The 20,611-nt window shown below is 47.2% G+C and overlaps 1 long non-coding RNA gene across 1 annotated transcript; it reads right to left on the bottom strand.

Moving 5' to 3' along the window:
• Positions 1-5,610: 5,610 nt before the first annotated feature.
• LOC146056832 (uncharacterized) lies at positions 5,611-20,425 on the bottom strand. Its single transcript, XR_014469440.1, has 3 exons — positions 20,288-20,425; positions 7,025-7,093; positions 5,611-6,495 (listed from the first exon to the last, which is right to left on the bottom strand). It is a non-coding gene; the product is annotated as an uncharacterized LOC146056832 (long non-coding RNA).
• Positions 20,426-20,611: the final 186 nt, after the last annotated feature.

Below are 20,611 nucleotides of genomic sequence, written 5' to 3'. Positions count from 1 at the left end.
GCTAGGCGTCGTGTGAAACAGAATAAAGGATGTAGAGAACCGCCTGGCCGAATTAGAATCTAAACTTAAACTCTCCCCCACTGACAAATGAATATATAAAGATTTACTTAAAAATAGGGAGGAATGGAATGTGCTATCCCTTCAAGAGGTGCACAAGAACTTTTTCAAATTGAAGCAAAAATTTTACACTCAAGGTGATAAAGCCGGTAGACTCTTAGCACGAAAACTCAGGGGCAAAACAGCACAGGAAAGAGTAAAAGATATTGTAAATTTGAAAGGTACGAAAGTGATGGACCCGTCCGAAATAGCGAATGCATTCGCTGAGTATTACTCCTCACCATATAATTTAAAAGATGAGTCTGTGACACCCCAACCTACTATGGAAGGTATTGCAGCCTTTTTGGAAAAAAACTCTCTACCCTCCCTAGACACGGCCACCCTCACTTTACTAGAGAGTCCCTGGACAATAGATGAGATTAGTAAGGTTATATTGGATCTTCCATCAGAAAAAGCACCAGGCCCTGACGGTTACTCCAGTAAATTTTACAAAGTGTTCAGAGATACACTAACCCAACCACTGCAACAAGTGTATGAGGAGGCAACCACGAAAGGGACCTTTCCAATAGAAATTTTGGAAGCGCGAATTGTTGCGTTCCCGAAACCCGGGAAAGAATCCCTCCATGTTAGCCAACTTTCATCCCATTGCGCTTCTAAACACAGATGTGAAAATATATGCAAAGCTTATTGCCAATAGACTTGCGCCGCTGATTCCGACCCTCATCTGTCATGACCAGGTGGAGTTTGTGAGTGGCCGCCAGGCATCGGATAATAGTAGAAGGGTGATTGATGTCCTAGATGCCTTCTCCGTGTGCCCGAGCCGTTGCTGTTGCTTTCATTGGACGCGGAGAAGACATTTGACCGACTGCACTGTGGCTATCTACAAGCAGTACTAACGAAGTTTGGCATCACAGATAGGGCCCTATCATCTATATTAGCCCTGTACTCAAACCCATCAGCTAGAGTTTTCCTAAATGGAATGCTCTCAACTCCCTTTGCTATATCCAACGGCACGCGCCAGGGCTGCCCCCTATCCCCCCTGGTGTTTGCCTTGGCAATCGAACCATTGGCTGAAACCACCAGGGCCACACCTTCAATAACAGGCCCCTCCCTGTTTGGTCACTCGCATAAAATATACAAAGAGTGCCTATTATATGCCTATTCGCGGATGATGTTCTGCTGACTCTCACGAACCCAAGCACCTCTTTAAGAGACTTACACAAAGTCCTACAGGACTACTCATCAGTATCCTTTTATAAATTAAATTGCTCTAAAACTGAGGCACTTCCGATCCATTTCCCCACTTCCTTACTAAGCCAGCTAAAAGTTAAATGGGATGCAGTGTAAATCCCGGCGGTCGGGATCCAGGCGTTCAGAATCCCGACGCTGGAATCCCGACCGCCGAAATCCCAACACTTTCTCCCTCCGTGGGTGGCCACGACACCCCTGGAGGGAGAATAAATTAGTGTGCCGAGCGTAGCGAGGCACCGGGCCCGCTGCGTGGCAAGCGCAGCGAGCCTACAAGGGGGGGCGTCCCCCCCTTGTCGGGATTTCGGCGGTCGGGATTCCAGCGTCGGGATTCTGAATGCCGGGATCCCGACCGCCGGGATTTAATACTGAATCCAGTTAAATACCCATATGCATAGCAGGAAACTAGCATTAAATATCTGGGCATACACGTCCCGGCAAGGGCTCAAGACATATTCTACTGTAACTACCTCCCTCAAAAAATTAACACAGGAGTGGATGATGCAGCACGTTTCTTGGATGAAACTTTGGGGGGGGTTTCAACACAATTGCGCTGCTGGGTATAGTAAATTATGAACTCCAAATCAAATGTAGGTATGACCAGAAAGGAATGAGACTGGACACGCTTGTAAAAATTATTATTTTATAATTGTAAAAAAATATTCAACCACATATACATATACAATGACACTAAAAATATGTAAAAAAGCATATAAGAATAATTCTTGAGTAGTAAGGTGTCTCCAAGGTGGGGTAAATTCCCAATAATTGGGTTTAACTCAGTTCCAAAGAATAGATAGAGCGCAATATTATGCAGTCATGAATCAAAGATGCCAGGTTAGCATGTAAGCAAACATGCACTAGGAGGTAAGGCAGTTCTTTATTAGTAAAAAATAGGATAATTTTTCTCACCCAGGTGATTGCTGATAACGGGGAGCCAAATAGGTGTTTGTTTAGCTCAACCCAGATATCCCTCCAGGAGGCAAGGACAGGCAGCCGGAGAGAGCTGTATGTGAAGCGGCTGTGATGATAGCGCTCAGTAGCGCTCCGTGGCGTTAGTACCCTCCGTCCCCTTGTAAGATGATCCGGGGGACTTTGCACAGTCACGGCTTGTATAGCTGATGCTCGTCGGAGCTGTTTGGGGCGGCAGCTGAGTTGGAAATCTGCCGGTGGCCGCGTGAGACGCCGACTTTGGATATGCGGCAAGCGCTGGAAATCAGCTGTGCGGCTGGAGACTGAGTTAGAGGTGGAGCCTTGGAGACACGTCAGGATGCGTCAACGCGTTTCGTACCCTCACAGGACGGGAACTTTTTCAAGACAAGTACTGACCCACTGTGTGGGAGCTTTATTTAAAGGGCTAATTCAATCAAGAGCAATCATTAAATTAAATTAAATATACAACTTAAAAACAAGCGCGTCCAGAATGATACAATGTAGTATTATATATACATCACAATATTCTCCATTAAGGGAGTAACTACCAAATGTCATTTATCATCAGAAAGATCTCTTTTTAGCGTACAAAAGAGTTATTGACTAATTTCTTTAAGCAAGAGAGTAATTATAAAGCACGTTAGTGAAAAATCACCTAATTATTTTAAGTAGCAAGAAGAGAGAGGTCTAAGTAAACATTTGTATATCTACATAGTTGGATAAATTGAGAGAGCAGTTATAATATTCTATATCTTGGAAAATACACTATATAACCTAATCTAAATATAGAAATAAACAATAAACACACATATATAGCGGAAAAATAATAAAATGAAAAATAATAATAATAGTAATATTAAGCAAATATACATCTATATATGTACTGGTGTACACAGAGAGAGATATTATATGCATAGTGGTGGACTGTACATCGCATAAATTATTCGCGGAACCATTTCACATTTATCCTTATCGATCAATAAACCAAATTGATATCATATCAAAATATATCATTTATATAAAAAGCAATATTATATATCTAAATGTAAAATTGGGGTATTGAACCTGTGTATATAATTCGTTTAGCCAACCAGGTTTTTAGGAGAATAGGCCTACAGAGGAAACCTATAAAATAAGCTTCACACTCTGTCGACAGTACCCTGTCGACACATGTCGTCAAACCACAGTTTACTGGAGTATAGTCGGGTAGCTTGTGAACCAAGGCTTCTGCTTTTGAGGATCTGTATTAATACATCGAATACAGATCCTCAAAAGCAGAAGCCTTGGTTCACAAGCTACCCGACTATACTCCAGTAAACTGTGATCTCTTCAACACTCTCTCATCCGGCCAGGTTATATGAATAGTTTCCCTGCACTGCTAGACGCATCAGGGATGACATATATCTGACCCGACAGCAGAAGTGTTCTATCTATTTTTTCCCCACAGCAGTCAACCTGACATCGTATAATGGTGACTACAACACACAGTGTACCTGTATACCCCTAAATATTTCTATATAACAATAGAATATATAGGGGGCCAGACAAGTAATCAGAGGCCAAGTCCCTGGTGAACACCTGGTATGGTACACGCATGGTTGGTCATGACATGATGCCAAGGAGAAACCTACTGCAGGGGAATATTTCCATCTGTGTGTGAGATTCCTTTAATGAATGCGAGCCAAGACTCCCACATGGCTATTTTGATTGTCCGTTGCACAGCGAAAAATTCACATGACCACAAGCGTTGAACACAAGGAGCAACCTGACAGTGACCACAATAGGACATATATTCCACTATTAGTCACAATAAAATTGTCAGCACTTGCCCTGAAAAATAATCAGAGGGAGTGAGTAATCACGGTCACACAACGCCTCAATAAATAGGCAGCGTTACAAAAGGAATGCCCATTACCAGTAACGTTAACTGCATGCCTGACCAATTTATGCTCTGACTCATTCATAGCAGAGCAAACACTGGCATTTGCGGACATTTTAATCTTTTTCTCTTTCAAGTGAGAATTTTTCTTTCCAAAGAAGAGTTAGATAGTCATCCTTCTTTTAGGTAAAGTCTTAATAAAAGTTACGTTTTAATGAATCAATACTACATTACATAATTATATACAAAGAGTGCGCCCAAAAAGCACATTTTGCTTTTTTGTGACTAGTTTCAAATATTGGTCTTTCAAATTAGTCTAACATAATTACTTGATATGAACCATAGTCTGTGCGGATCCACCCTCCACTTACATTACGGTATGTAAATCATGGAATATGCTGAGATCCCGCTTGTTAGAAGGGTCACAACTAACGTTAGAATTGTCATTGAGGGGGACTGGCACGCCTGATCCCAAATTTGTCCCTTGATTTGTGGACATCTAATAACATTAAATCGTTGAAGGACATGATTGACTCAGGAACATTGCTCTCCTTCACCCAAATTCAAGAAAAATACTCTATACCTTGGAAAAAGTTCTACAAATACTTACAAGTGAGACACTGGCTGCGAACCACTTCCCCATCCCTTCAGGACTTAAAGCCATTACCCAATGCGATATGGGCGTTACTGCAAAAGACAAATAGCAGAGACGCAATATCTTGGTGGTATGTATCCCTAGTCACACCCCAATACTTCTCAAAAACTTCCTCTCAAGTTAAATGGGAAGTAGATATGGGCCTGAATCTAAAAGAGGAGGAATGGCAAACTGTGTTCCAGATGAGCATTAAATTATCTAAGTGTATTTCCCATGTTGAACAATATTTCCAACTCCTACACAGGTTGTATGTGACTCCCACCCTCCTTCATAAAATAAGCTACACAAACCCTTGTTCCTGTTGGCGTAAATGTGGAGGAGTGGGATCAATATACCACATATTCTGGTCTTGCCCTTTACTGACTAATTTATGGAGTCAAATTTTCCGACTCATCTCCACTATATTACATGAGACTATCGCCCCACAATCGAAAATTGCATTGTTCCATATTCTCCCAGACACCACCCCATCTTCGGATAAATACGTAATTGGCCATATATTGTCCTCTACCAAACGCCTACTAGCTCCTAACTGGAGGACTGTTAATATTCCTAGTCTTACAGAGATTGAGGCAGCGGTGCAATCTCACTTTGAATTCAAAACAGCTGGCTTGTCTTAGAGTACACCGCCATCACCTTCCGCATCTAAGATATGGCTATCTTGGGTGGAATTCAGCAACATAGGGTATGAATATTGTATTCATTCTCTGATTATGGTTATTATATTGCATTGTATTTTTGTATTGTTTTACAGCATTGTCTCCGTACCCCCCCTTCCCCCTGTCTTTATTCTGTACCCTTTCCCCCCCCAAAAAAGAACAAACCAAACAGTCATAACAAATGCTTACATTTTTTTATTGTGTGTTTTGATATGTGACATTAAATAAAAATCTAAAAAAAAAAAAGGAGGAGGAGGCGCCGAAGGCAACAGGAGGCGGCAGAGAGGAGACCCCCCGCACACCACAGTACAGGTATCGTGGGGGGTCTCAGTTACCGCACCGCAATGCCAGCCATATATGTTAGTACATATGTGCTGACATCGCGGTGGGCAGGCGGCAATGTATTTGAATACATCCCAACTGCAAATGGTCTCAGTTTGGGCACTAATGCAGTAATATTGAGTCCTAAGGGCCCGAGTAATGTCTCCAGGGCGAGTGTTGATACTGCCTGCCATTCTTTTTTTAGCCACAAAACCCAATGTCAGATACGTAGAAAGAATTACAGTGAAAAGGAATATTATAGATAAATATGCCAAGCGTACTCATCAACTGTAATTGCGATACCCGCCCCCCCTCTCCTCCTCCCTTGGGCTTACCTTCTTGCAGGTCCTCCTGGACCCTGGAAGGTAAGCCCTTTCTCCCCCTAGAAACGCAGCCGGACGTCCTTCCGGCTGCTGGGGGGAGGAGGAGGCGCCGGGGACAGCCTGTTAGCTGTCCCCGGCGTGAAGGCAGCAGGAGGCGGCAGAGAGGAGACCCCCCCACACACCACAGTACAGATATCGCAAGGAATGCAAGGATCTGGCCAGCTCATCTGTAGTAGGGGTTGCAGGGCCTGTAGGGGCAGTAGGGTAAGGGCCTGGAAGTGGGGAGTGGTGTACATGGTGGGTACTTCTTTGCCTTGCTGTGCTGGCTGGCTCAGTAGGGATATCCTCTGCCTCGTAACTCCAGCATTGGTGGGTCAGGATGTGTATCCTCTTCCTGATGTACCAGTTCTTGAGATGTTCCTGTGAATATTTGCAAATTGGTAAATGATGCAATACTGCTGTGGAGTTTTATGGTGTAGTGAAATGTTGATCAATGTTTACCAATGTTCTTTGACAACACTCCTTGTGGGTTTTTTTTTTTAAATGGTCCATATACTGTATGTGATGGATAGTTATAGTGATGTACTCTATGTACTTGATTAACAATTATTGTGTTTTTCTGGTGTGTGGTTTCTCCTATGAGTATTGCTCATCATGTTACCAAAAAATGTTTCATGCATCTGGCCCATCATGTATAATGTGCATGTTTAACCCTAAATTTTTTTTTTTACTTCTGCCATTTTTCAACGGACATAATTAGTGGCCAATAGCAGGCCCGCAGCATGTATAGGGATTTTCCTTCACCGTGTGTTTTATATGGTGTACAGATTTAGATCATTGGTTTGTTATTCATAGGCGTCAGGTCTGCTGGATTTGGTTTTGTGTCTGGCAGACAAATGTTTTTATGAGTTAGAATAGTGTGTTTGTGTGTATTTATAAATATACTCACTAGCTCGCTCTGGTGGCACGTGTCCACGAGGGGGGTTGTGGCCAGCTGGATGACATCGTGTAGTTTGATCTGCAAATAAATTAGCAAACAGTGTTAAAATTGCATTGTATTTTGTTGTAAATTAATTGTGGCAATAAACTGGCATAACAAAAAAAAAATTCATGTTTTTTGTTTTACTATTTTGTTTGATCAATTTTTGGTGGATGCTTTTTGCATTTATTTTTATAAAAAAGGGATGCATCCAAAATAGGTGGACTCCACAAGATTCAGAATATTGTTGAACAACAATACATCAGCACAATACTATGTAATAATTATAAGCAGACCTGCAGTTCTGGATGCATACTGATCAGCAGTGAATCATAAGGTACACAATTGTTTGGGACTGATTTCATTAACATGTGCACACCTTGCTGGGATGTGTAGTTCCACAACAACACTTTTTTATTTATTTAATTCAATATTTCTTATTGAAGCTTGTAATGCTTACATAAACAAAAAAAACAATTAGAGTCAAGGACTAATAATGCATATAACAAATTGCTTGTGTTTCAAACAATCATTTCCATTAGACAGAGGTATATATGTAAAAAAACATTGTGATTATAAACTTATGCATATATGGATTAAATAAGGGGATTTTTGTAAGAACTTACCGTTCGAACCCCTTTCTCTGAGTCCAGTCTGGTGACACAGCTAACCTTGGGATGGAGGGTCCGCGAGGAGCCAGGCACCTATGCTTCTAATTCTTTGGGAGCAGGCTCCTCCCTACTGCATCCCATAATGCTTCAGTTAAACTTCAACAGCACACTAGGATACATAACTCAGTACAATGCCTGAACATCATATATGCAACTTATAACACATAACATGGCAACCATGAAAGGTACAACTTACTGAGCGTTAGGGAGGTATCGCTGTGTCACCAGACTGGACTCAGAGAAAGGGGTTCGAATGGTAAGTTCTTACAAAAATCCCCTTTTCTCTTTCGTCCAGTCCGGTGACAAAGCTTACGATGGGGTGTTCACGAGCCAGTCCTTTGGGAGGGTATGCTCAGACTGCCAGTTCTCATCACTGCCCGTCCATATGAAGCGTCCACCGACGCAAACTCATGAAACCTGTAGAATTTTGTAATGGTGTGAACAAAGGACCAGGTGGCTGCCCTGCACAGCTGCTCCGCTGTGGCCCCATGCCTCACCGCCCACGAAGAAGCCACTGACCTTGTAGTATGGGCATTTATACGAGATGGCACAGGTCTACCTGCCTTACAGTAGGCAAATGCAATAGTTGATCTCAACCAGCGGGCTATAGTCTGCTTTGAAGCAGGCCACCCAAGCTTATGTACATCGTACAAAACCAACAGCAAATCTGATTTGCGAACATCCTTTACTGATATAGATTCGCAATGCACGAACCACATCCAACTTTTTCAAACGGTCCCTATTCCTCGTTCCCTCAGGCGGGGAAAAAACTGGAAGCACAATGTCCTGATTCAAATGAAAAGAGGAAACCACTTTAGGTAAGAATTTTGGTACTTTCCTAAGTACAGCCCTGTCATCATGAAAAATCAAAAATGGTGACTTGCAAGACAAGGCACCCAATTCTGACACACGCCTAGCCGAGGCAATGGCCAATAAAAAAGTAAGCTTCCAGGTAGGGTACTTGAGATCAGCCAATCTCAGTGGCTCAAAAGGAGGTTTCTGCAGCATGGACAAAACAAGAGATAAGTCCCATGGTGCAACTGGCTGCCTGTAAGGAGGCTTAATCCTGGCCACACCCTGTAAAAAGGTTTGTACCTCCAGCAACAGAACCACTCTCTTTTGAAAGAAAATGGAAAGCGTTCCAGGGACTTCTTAGACTCACTATCAGCTTCCCAAGCTTTGAGCCAAAGAGCCCTTCTAGCAGACACTGAGATTACAGACACTCCGGACGCCATTTTAGCTCCTTCCTCACCAGCCTCACAGACATACTCTGCGGCAGATCTCAATTTCTCTGCCAGAATAAAAGCCTCTGAGTTTTGGTGGAGCAGCCCAGCAAGCTCCTCCGCCCACTTGATCATGGCTTTTGTGACCCAGGCAGATGCAATAATGGGTCTCAAGGTATAACCCACGCCTTCAAAAATAGCCTTCAAACAGCCTTTCACTTTTTTGTCCACTGGGTCCTTAAAGGCAGCACCCCCTTGGACCGGCAAGGCAGTGGCTTTTGACAGCCTAGCAACTGATGCATCCACTAATGGGGCTTTTTCCCATAATTTGGTACAGGTTGAGTATCCCGTATCCGAGTATCCGTTATCCGAATTATTCCGAAAACCATACATTCCAGAAAGTGAAAAAAAAAATATGTTTTTTGCTAAAAACTCACTGGGGACATTTGTAACAGCATCACTGGGGACATGATATGTAACCTGCACTATATATGTGCAAGAAAATGATTGCTTGGCATTCAAATTCAATATCTGAGATAGTACACAAATTTTGTTTCACGTTTGAAACCTTGTTTTTTGAACAAATAAAATATATTTGTGTGTATTTTATGTGGTAATAAAATATATTTGTGTGTATTTTATGTGTTTATACAGCATACATGCAAGATACTTCAAAATACATAATTGAAATATTAAAATATTCCGAAATACGGAATAATCCGTTATCCAAAATTCTCCTGGTCCCGAGCATTTTGGATACGGGATACTCAACCTGTATGCTCCTCTGGCACAGGGTACATATTAGCATACCTTTTTGCTATCAACAATTTCTTATCAGGAGTCTTTCCTGCCTCATTTAAAAGAGATGACATTCCCTCATTTGAGGGGAAACATACAGGGTCCCTGCGACTCTTTTTAAACACACAAGAGACAGGAGTCTTTTCCTCCTCTGTAAGATTCAAAGTCTGCTTAACAGCCACAATCAAATCCTCAATGCCTGAAGTTAACGCCTCAGCTTCCTCACTGATGTCCCAACTCCAGTTCTCATCACACCCATAATTGGTGGTGTAGACACAGGGTGCCTAAGCACACTCTCATCAGAGGATTTTGTAAACTGCTCCATCAGGGCAGTCATTTTATGAACCCCCTGGGCAGTATCCTGCATAGCCTGCAGCAAAATGGGGTCCCCCTGAGCCGGGGTAAGTGACCCCCCAGACACCTGAGACGATGTAAAATGGCCAGGAGACCCTATCAAAGAATCCTTCTCCCTATTCAAAGCCTCAGTAAGAGCATTCATAGACCTGCCCAGAGCCAAAGCCCACGCAGGTTCAGCTATCTCTGGTCTGGGGGCGCGTGACCCACAGGGAACAGCCTCACAGGACGGGCATAAATCCCCCTGATCCTCATGTTCACATGTAAATTTAGCATCACACTTTTTACAGTAAATAAACATGTCCAGCGCTCCCTCCTCCACAGCAGCAGAAGTAAAACCCTCAGCCATGTATCTAAACACAATGCAAAATGAACAGGCACCACACAGAGCAATGTATCAGAGTACTTATCTGAGCTGGTAATCCTGTCAGCGATCAGCAAGGGAAGCGCTTCTGAGAAGAGACTGTAGTCTGTGTAAAATCACCCTGTTAGCTCTGCAGCACGGTGAAAAAGGCGCCAAACACAGTGCAGGAAGAGACCAAGTCTCTGCCTCAGCAGGGAGACCAGCCCATCTGGTGCTTTTCTCCCCCCTCGGCCGCTCCCGCATTGTCTCTCTCTCACCTCCTTGTACCTCCCTCAATGGGACCACAATGGAGTCGTCCAGCAGCGCTGGACTCCTGTAAGGGACTTCACTTCCCTGGCGGGATTTCCGTCCCTAAACCCTTCAAGATGGCGGGCGCCATCGCGGGGGGTCCGTCCCCCCTGATCCCCTTCTGCAAGGAGCCGGTTCGGACACCCCCAGGGCCCAGGAAAGTCTCTATCCTAAAGAGACTAAGCGTTGTGCAGAGGGAATAAAAAGGTATCCCTCTGCACACAGAGAGCTGACAGGACGCACTTCTGTCAGCCTCTGCTGCGCTCTCAGTGTGTATGCACTTCTGTGACAAGCGACACACTGGCAAACCTGCTCTAGCTAGTGCATTAATAAAATAATAAAAAGCCTAACTAATCTGAAAAAAAAAAAAAATACAAAGAAAAAAACGCAGCTGCAGCACAGCTGCAGCGCAGCTGCAAAGCATAGCACCCACTCCTGTGGGCACCTAAAACTAACTGAAGCATTATGGGATGCAGTAGGGAGGAGCCTGCTCCCAAAGAATTAGAAGCATAGGTGCCTGGCTCCTGGCGGACCCTCCTACATCCCATCGTAAGCTGTGTCACCAGACTGGAGGAAAGAGAAAAACATGTTGTGATACATCGCATTAAGGTTGTTGTGTTGCTCTTTCGCAGCCCGATCAAGGCACTTCTCGCTTAATGAGTAGGCTCTGCACGAGGTGGGGAAACGGCAGGGGCTCACCGCAATTTTGATGGGATGTACGTTAACAGGGATGCATACATGCCAACAGACATGCATTTATATAGGTTTAATATGGAAACCCAGAACTCTCCAACACAGCAAGGGCATGCATGCCCCAGGATAGCAATGAGGGGAGACCCAGGTTGTCCACCGGGGAGTTAACCCTGGTGCACGAAGGGGGAGTCTAGTCATTTGTTCCATATGGCATGATATTTTTTCTCAGAACCTCTAGAGAGATAGAGAATTTTTTAATTTAGTGCCACCTCATTGGACAATGATATCCATTCTCTCCATGTAGGGCCGCTTGAGGCCAACCATGACCTGGCAATGCAAACTTTTATCAAGGTACATAACTGAGTAACATAACTTTGGGTGGGTTCTTCTAGTACAGGGGTAGCCAACCAGTCAGAGGTAAAGAGCCGAAAAATATCGGTAGTCAAGCTAAAGAGCCGACATCATGCGTGCGCCGAAGGCGCATGCGCCAAAAAAAGGGGCGTAGTCTATTTTGACCCCTTGGGTGGGTGTGATACAAATATGCCTCCAATAGTGCAGTGCCATATATACATATGCCCGCAATAGTGCCAGATACACATATGCCCCCCACGGTGCCAGGTATGCACCACACGGTGCCATGTATGCCCCCACAGTGCCAAAAATCTGGTATGCCCCCACAGTGCCACAAACTGCTATGCCCCCACAGTGCCACAAACTGCTATGCCCCCACAGTGCAAATTTCCCAGCAGCAGCACTCACCATTGTTGTTGCTGCTGCCAGGCAGGGAGAGGACAGTCTGGTGTCCCCCTGCAGTCCTCCTGTCATGTCACTGATGGGAGGAGAGCACAGCACACCGCGCGTCTCCTTCCCCCTCACTTCCCTGTGACTGGGCCGCCCACCAATCAAAGCTCGCTGGCCCACGAGCTCTGATTGGCGGACGGCCCAGTCACAAGGATGCACAGTAAGGGGTAGGAGAGATACGCTATGTGCACTCTCCTCCCCTCAGAAGGAGAAGGGATTCAGGGAACCGGCAGCAGGGGGGACTGGGACAGACGGTGGGCAGCGGGCAGCAGGAGCCGCACTTTACAAGGGGGAGAGCCGCATGAGGCTCAAGAGCCACAGGTTGGCCACCACTGTTCTAGTATGTCTTCTGCCCATATTGCCAAAGTACATAGCCTTGGAGTAAACACATCCCTTGGGATGACCGTTGCTACCATTGTGTGTATTGCTTCCTGCCAGAATGCCGAAATTACAGGGCAATCCCACAGTAGGTGCCAAAAGGTGCCACTCGGTGCGCTGCACTTAGGACAATTTGAATCCACCCTACCTCCCATCTTAAAAAGCCTAACAGGGGTTAAGTATACTCTATGTAGTAGGTATAACTGTATCTGCTGGAATCTAGAGGTTGTAGATGATAGGAGCGGGCTGCCCAAACCCATCTCCCAGTCCTCCTCAGAGAGGGAACCAACCCAGGGCCGTCTTAACGTATGGGCTTGAAGGGCAGTTGCCCAGGGGCCCCAAAATGGTAGGGGCCCAAAGCACCTATAAAATGTCCGGAAATGTTCTAGCGCTGCCTTGCAGCCCCAACATCCGCCCACCCGGCCTGATTGACTAACACCCCTCCGCAGCGCATGCTGGATGGAGGGATGTGTGCAATGGTCGCAGTGTGAGTGTCCCACTGACTCACTGAGACAGCGGCTGAGCTACAACGAGCGGTGAAGGGCTCATGGAGCTGGACTGCTGGGGTGACTGTCCTGCTGTGCAGGTCTGTGTTTTATTGTCAGGGCTGGGTGCTGGCAGGGTGATTGTCCTGCCGTGTAGGTATAGGGGTGTGTTGTATGTCGGTGGTGTAGGTGTGAGAGTGGGGTTGGGTCAGGGGCGTCAGAACAGGGGGCAGCTTGCAGCCCCCCGTCCGCATCCCCCAATTATTTGAGATCGACGCCAGACACAAGCATATTACAGACGCCGGGATAGTGCTTTGGGAAGTGGCGCTGGCAGGCAGGGCCAGCATGATGAATTCATGATACACAGTACAGCCCAACTGGCTGCTCACTCCAAACTCACAAACTGACACCCGTTGAACTGCTGAGCAGTGATGGACTGTGGCTGCACTGGCAGTGGCTTCCAAGCGACGGATCAGCCGTCCAATCAGGCAGGGATGCAAATAGGGTGATCACTGCCGCAGACTGGTCGGCCCAGACTGCACCCTCCTCCTGTCACTGATTGCCGGCTTACGCGCAGTGCCAGTAGAGCCAGCCCGGGCAGAGCTCCAAGACACAGCATCTGCACGTCTGCCAGCAGCAGCACTTGTGCAGAGGGGGAGAGAGCTCTCACGAGTACTGACCAATCAGTACTGGCTTTCCCCACTGCTCCTCCTTTCTTCTCTTACTGGCTTTGCCCCGCCCCCATTCTCCAGGCTGTGTGTGAGTAAAGGCCCCCCATACACTATGCGATATGGGAACGATTTCACCCGATTCGGATGAATCGGGCAGTGAAATCGGCCCAAATCGCACTTGTAGACATCCCCTCCGATCCGCGGTCCCGTGCGCATCGGATCGGGGAGTCGGACGGGCTGCACATAAGATTTGCCAAATCTTATGTGCAGCCCAGCCCCTGAGCCGTGCGGGGGACAGCAGCGGGCGGGGGGTGCCGGCTATAGAGAGCCAAGCAGGGGGAGGCTGCATATGGCGCCGGGCTGGAGGAAGCTGTTGCGGTGGGATGACAGCAAGAGACAAGCAGGGAGAACTTGATGACATGACGCTGGCTGCCGGGCAGCGCTGCAGCCGCGGGAGCCGGGAGAAACAGATAACTTAAAAAAAAAACGCCCATAGAGATGACTAGCAAGCCATTGATTGGCTGAGACCTCTCTCAGCCAATCAGCGATTGGCTGAGAGAGGTCTCAGCCAATCAATGGCTTGCTAGTCATCTCTATGGGCGTTTTTTTCCCCCAAGTTATCTGTTCCTCCCGGCTAATGCCGCTGCGGCGCTGCCCGGCATGTCATCAAGTTCTCCCTGCTCGCCTCCCGCTGTCACCCCACCGCAACAGCTTCCTCCTGCCCGGGTCCCTATGTAGCCTCTCCCTGCTCGGCTCTCAATTAGCCGGCATCCCGCTGCCATCCCCCGCACGACTCCCTCCTCCTGCAGCTCCCCGGGGACTGCATATGATAAATCCATGAGATTTATCATATGCAAACCTTGGCACATCAAGTGCCTAATCGTGCTTCCCCCTCCCAGGGAGCTGCAGGGAAAATCAGGTCCGAATTGTCCCTAGGACAAGTCGGACTAATGTATGGGGGCCTTTAGCCTCCTATGCAAAGCACTACTGGGAGTCTGTCTAACTCATGTATTGAATTGTTGTGTCACCTCAGCTTCAGGATTAGCATCCATAAATGAAGCAGTGGGGTAAGCAGGGCTTAAAGTGGTACTGGAGAGGTGGTGGAACTCCTTTCCCATAACACCGAACCCTGCTCCTCATTAGGCAGAGCCTAGACCAGTGCCAGGGAATTTTGCCCCACCTCCAATAAAGGGATAATGGTCTCACAAGGAAGGAGTGTGGTCACACAATAGTAACTTCGGGGGAAATTTACCAATATGAAAAACCTAGTTTTTCGTATTGGTATTTCCCCTCCGACTGCATACGACTGTTTTAGTCGTATGCAAAGTCGTGTTCCGGAGGGGAAATTACAAAGCAGTCAGATACGACTGCTTTGTAACCCTCCGATGGTGTAACAATTCGTATTAGCGGCCGTATATACGGCTGCTAATACGAATTATTTCTAGCAGTCTGCACGGATCAGTCAGATCCGTGCAGACTGCAGAGTGTAAAAAAAAATAGAAAAATAAATAAATAAAAAAAAAAACGGCGTGGGGTCCCCCCCACAGCCATAACCAGCACCAGGCTGACGGAGCTGGGGCCGGTAATTAAAAATCAGGGAACCCGACAAATAGGGGTTCCCCAATTTTTAACAACCAGCCCCAGGCTCCAGGTCCGGGGCTGGTTTCCAAAATACGGGGGACAAAATGACTAGGGGTCCCCCGTATTTCAAGAACCAGTCCCAGGCACAACCAGCCAGCAGGGTAATGTCACAGCCGGGGGGAGACTTTTTATACAAGTCCCCCCGGCCAAAACATTAACCCCCTGACCGGTCGGCCTGGCCAGGGGCCCTGGGGGAGTGGGGACCCCCCCAATGAAGGGGTCCCCCCCCTCCAGGACTTACCTGACCAGGCTGAAGCCTGGTACTGTCCCCGATGCCCCTGGGCGGTGGGCATCGGGCTGATTATGGTGTAAAAAAAAGAATAATCTATTGTTTTTTACTGTGGCACTACAAGTGCCAGCAAGCCTCCCCAGCAAGCTGGGACTTGGAGAACCACAAGTCCCAGCCTGCTGGGCATTAAAGGGCCTGCTGGCACTTGTAGTTCCACAGTTAAAAAAATAGTACACAAAACACACTGACACACTTTTAAAATAAAACTTTAATACATACAAAGCCCACACATACTAATACTTACCTATCTTCTTTCCGTAGGTAGCCCTGGTCCTGTGTCGTCTTCTGGTCCTCCTGTGTCGTCTTCTGGTCCATGTCGTCCTCGCTGTTGGCGGTCCGGAGTCCGACGAAATCCATGGAGGAAGCTGTGGAAGGAAACCATACTCACCTGTCCCAGCGCGACGTAGTCCAGGTAAGTGTCTTGGCAAAAAAACAAACCGACACCCGAATCCAGCCGGACAGCAGGGAGCCGCACGGTGTTTGTTTACATCGTGCGGCTCCGCCGCCCGAATGCCGCTATTGGCCGCCTTGAGATATCACGCAACCAGGGTTTGCAAATATGCGCTATAGCGCGTATTTTACCCTAAATCAAAGACCAGGGACTCACTTTTATAAAAGGGGTGGGTCCCCCAGGACGCGCTTTGTCTGGATTGGCCGCCTGGTGCCGGAGATCAGCAGCAGCAGTGTGAGAGGCAGGGTCTGAGCAGTGGGTCTCAGCCACCCCGCCACTGCTGCAATTGGAGCCGAGGGGAGCGCATCGCGCATCTCTCCTTCCCCTCCCTGTGTCACTGGGCTCTCAGCCAATCATAGCTTGCGGGCTGGCAGCCAATCAGGAGCCAGCCCGCGAGGTATGATTGGCTGGCGGCCCGGACACAGTGAAGCTGGGGAAGGAGAGACGCGCGATGCGCTCCCCTGTCCCCGGAAGAAGCAGCAGCGGCGGGGAAGGAGAGGAGAGGGAACACCAGAAGGGTGAGTTACTTCTGCTGCTGCTGGCTTCTGGCACTGTGGGGGCATATGTGTGGCACTGTGGGGGCATGTGTGGCATTGTGGGGGTATATCTGGCACTGGGGGCTTAACTAGCACTGTGGGGGGGGCATATCTGGCACTGGGGGCATAAATAGCACTGTGGGGGGCATATCTGGCACTGGGGGCTTAACTAGCACTGTGGGGGCATATGTGTGGCATTGTGGGGCATATCTGGCCCTAGGGGCATAACTAGCACTGTGGGGGGCATAACTAGCACTGTGGGGGCATATGTGTGGCATTGTGGGGGCATAACTGGCACTGGAGGGGGCATATCTGTCACTGGGGGCATAACTAGCACTCGGGGCATAACTAGCACTGGGGGGCATATCTGGCACCGTGGGGCATATATGTTTTGGCACTGGGGGCATACCTAGCACTGTGGCATAAAGTTTTTGTCATGTAACCACTCCCCCTTGTCATATGACCACGCCCTTCGGCGCGCAGCACAGTACCACTGAGCCTTTTTTTCTACTTGCACCACTGCCTCCAAGTGAGTGAAGAAGAGCCTGGAGTAATGACACAGAGGAGAACCGGCTGGCCAGACTGGATAAGTGAGTCTGCACACCTGTCTGCTGTAGTATATGCAGCACTAAGGGTCCCAGGGGAAGGCTGGGTGCCCACTTTCAGAGATGGTGCAATATATATTACAGAATGTATAAGAGTACTGGGGCATTATGGTGTGCGGCACAATATGTACTGGGCATTATGTTGTGTGGCATGTTTTGGAATGTGTATAATGGTGTGGCATAATGCGCAATGTGCATAACTTTGTAGCGTAATGGACATAACAGTGTGTGGCATAATGCGTAATGGGCATAATGGTGTGTGGCATAATGGGCATAACGGGGGGAGGAGAGAGGAGGCTTTATTCTGCTGGGACCCAGAAAAGGTCAGGTAGGACCCCCGATTTTTGTAAGTGAGGGGTCCCAGGGACCCACATTTTTTTTTCCGCGATCACTGGCAACAATGCCTTTATAGTAAGCTACAGTACTTAAGAATCCAGCACCCACTGTGAGCGGCATATAGACTGCGGCATATTGCTGAGGTATCAGTCCGTTTAGGACTCAAATGTGAAACCCACTCACAGCGTCTAAACAATAATTTGATTTGATACTGTTCTGCACCAACACACAACAGTGCAAGCACCATTAGCCCGAAGTGGTAATCCATAGAGATATTGAAGGGATATTGATCCCCCCACTCGGAGCAAAGTGTGTATACAGCTGCTTCAATTGCTAAATTGCACCAATTTTGTGTAGTGCCAATCTTGGATAGTGCACACACTGTGGCTCTATCACACTGTGACTCAAGAATTGCAGATGACTGAATTAGTACACTGAAAGTAACTGACTGAGAGCATTAGATGCACAGACCCCCGCACCAATTCAAGTCTATATATAAACAAGTTGAATATGGTACTCACACATCTCTGCCTCCTGCTATAATATTGGCTGTACAACACCGGCCCTCCAGATGTTAATGAACTACACATCCCAGGATGCTTTGCATTAGTTAGTTTTGCTATGTGGCCATGCTGAAACTGATGCAAGGCATGCTGGAATGTGTAGTTCATCAACATCTGGAGGGCCGGGGTTGCCCAGCCCTGGGTCAGAGCCATCAATTTGGTAACTAATAGAGTGATTACATTGTGAGTAACAAAGGACCATCAGCATTATTTAGGAGTCAACGTACACAGGGAGACTCTGTATGTGTCCTTCTTTTAAAGCACATTCTTCACCTTTGTCTATGTTACATGTTTTATGTAGTATGTCCTATTTCGCAATTTTAATGTATCTCCAATAAAAGCTATATTTTATGTATCGTATCAATTCCTCTTAAGGTGCACCACACCGTGACAAACTTACCCCTTTCCCACCACAAATGTTCCCATGCACAGGCTGCCAATAGATGCTTAACAAACATCCATTCGCATGCTGCGGGGGAACACCCACATTATTCGATGGTCGGCGACCATCGAATGATGTGGAATGTGCACGCATATGTAAGGTTGCTCTGTGAAACCTTACATATGCGTGCACGCTGGGGAGGAAATGGGCGGGCAGCTGACATCCGGTGATGTCAGATGGCTGCCCCCCCCCCCCCAGCCTCTAACATAGGTCCCCGTGCGAACGAAGCGCCGCACCAAACAGCATGATCTGCTGCCACCAATATTTTACTCTCACTGCTTTCTGCAATCACATGCTAAATTTTGGTGTGCTAAAGCAACACAGCATACATGGGAATAAAGCAGCACATGTATATTTAAGCACAACATTTTTGTTCTTTTGGGATAACCAGAACCAAAGGAATACTTTCACACATGAAAAGAACAATTATGGAAATGTTCATTAAAATGGTGACTGGTGACAATGACATTGTAAACAGTGAGTGGAGCAGACAACACTGCGATCTAATGAAGGACAAGTTGTCCCTCTCTACACCCAGTGATCATATACACTAGCTCAGTGGTTCCCAAACTGTGTGCCTAGGCACCCTGGGGTGCCTTGGGTTGGTGGACCAAGATCAATTCATTTTATTTATGGTCAATGTACCAGGCAAAACCAGTGCTTGTGGCTGCCAATCATAATATATGTGGACAAATAGAAGCAAATCCTGTCCCTCACAAGATAACTGTGACATACAGATGGAGCCATCCTCATCTAGCCATCTCTGGATAGCCATGGTTCACCAAGGCCTATTTGTTCTCAGCTGCAACACAATACATAGAACAATACAGTGCGGGATAAGCAGAGTAATCCCATTACTTACTTAATCCTATTAAAGGGCTAGATGAGGATGGCTACATCTGTATAAACACAATGCACTTCATTCCATTTTTTTTCTGAATTTCTCGATAAGAAGCATTTGGCCTAGGGGTGCCTTGAAAATATTTTGATGCTCTAGGGTGCCGTGATTCAAAAAAGTTTGGGAACCACTACAGTAGCTCCTTCCCCCCAAGCAACATACCGCACCAGCCCTAACCCCTCCACAGCGAAATACACTAACCCCTTGCTGTTGTGAAACTACAATTCCCATCATGGCTTGCCACAGTTTGCTAATAGGGAATGCTAAAACTATTGCAAGGCATGCTGGGATGTGTAGTTTCACAACAGCTTAAGGGCCATAGTTTGGACATGCCTGAGGTAGTGCATGTCACTGGGGTGGGGTAGCAGGGTGGGTTCTGTATGTCACTGGGGGAGGGGGGGGGGTTGTACATATGATCATGGGGGGTAGAAAGGGCTATCCCTTCTACCCCAGTGATCATATCTACTCCCCCCCCCCCACCCGTGAGACACAGCATGACCCACTCCTCAGCCCTCCCCCTGAGCGACCTACAGTCAGTAACCAACTTGGGCTACCCCGCCCCCCCCTCCTCCCCATCTATGTAATCCCACACCCAACCAGCATTAATAAACATATGACAAAGATAATTGGACAAATGACCCATTTTAAACCAGGATACTACATTATACATACTGCTGCTCCCAGGCCCCACATCACTGAAATAACTTCTCTGTTCTCTGCAGCATACTACTAGGATACTAACTCACCAACAAAATAGATGCACCAGGCTGAGGCAGCAGTGTGCAGCACACAGCAGCAGGTTAGGTAGGTAATGGTCAGAGCCTGAAGCAGGAGATGGAGGAGCAGCAGTCTATTACTGCGTAGTGAGGAAACCCAACCGCGCAACCTCTCTCTCCCCTCCCCCCTCCTCCCCCCTACTCTGTCCCTCCGGAAGCAGTGAGTGAGTTGGTCAGTGAGTGACAGCCTACGCATAAACCCGGATCCCTCCTCCATCCCCTGGGTGACCAATCCTCATAGCAGGAGGGGGAGGCACTACACTACTACCTGTCAGTCACACAGTGCTGCTGCGC

The sequence above is a fragment of the Crinia signifera genome, unplaced genomic scaffold (genome assembly GCF_055691185.1).
Source record: "Crinia signifera unplaced genomic scaffold, ASM5569118v1 HAP2_SCAFFOLD_97, whole genome shotgun sequence".
In the NCBI taxonomy this organism is placed as follows: domain Eukaryota; kingdom Metazoa; phylum Chordata; class Amphibia; order Anura; family Myobatrachidae; genus Crinia; species Crinia signifera.
The sequence above is the reverse complement of the archived record's forward strand: the minus strand, read 5'-3'. Positions and strand labels throughout refer to the sequence as shown.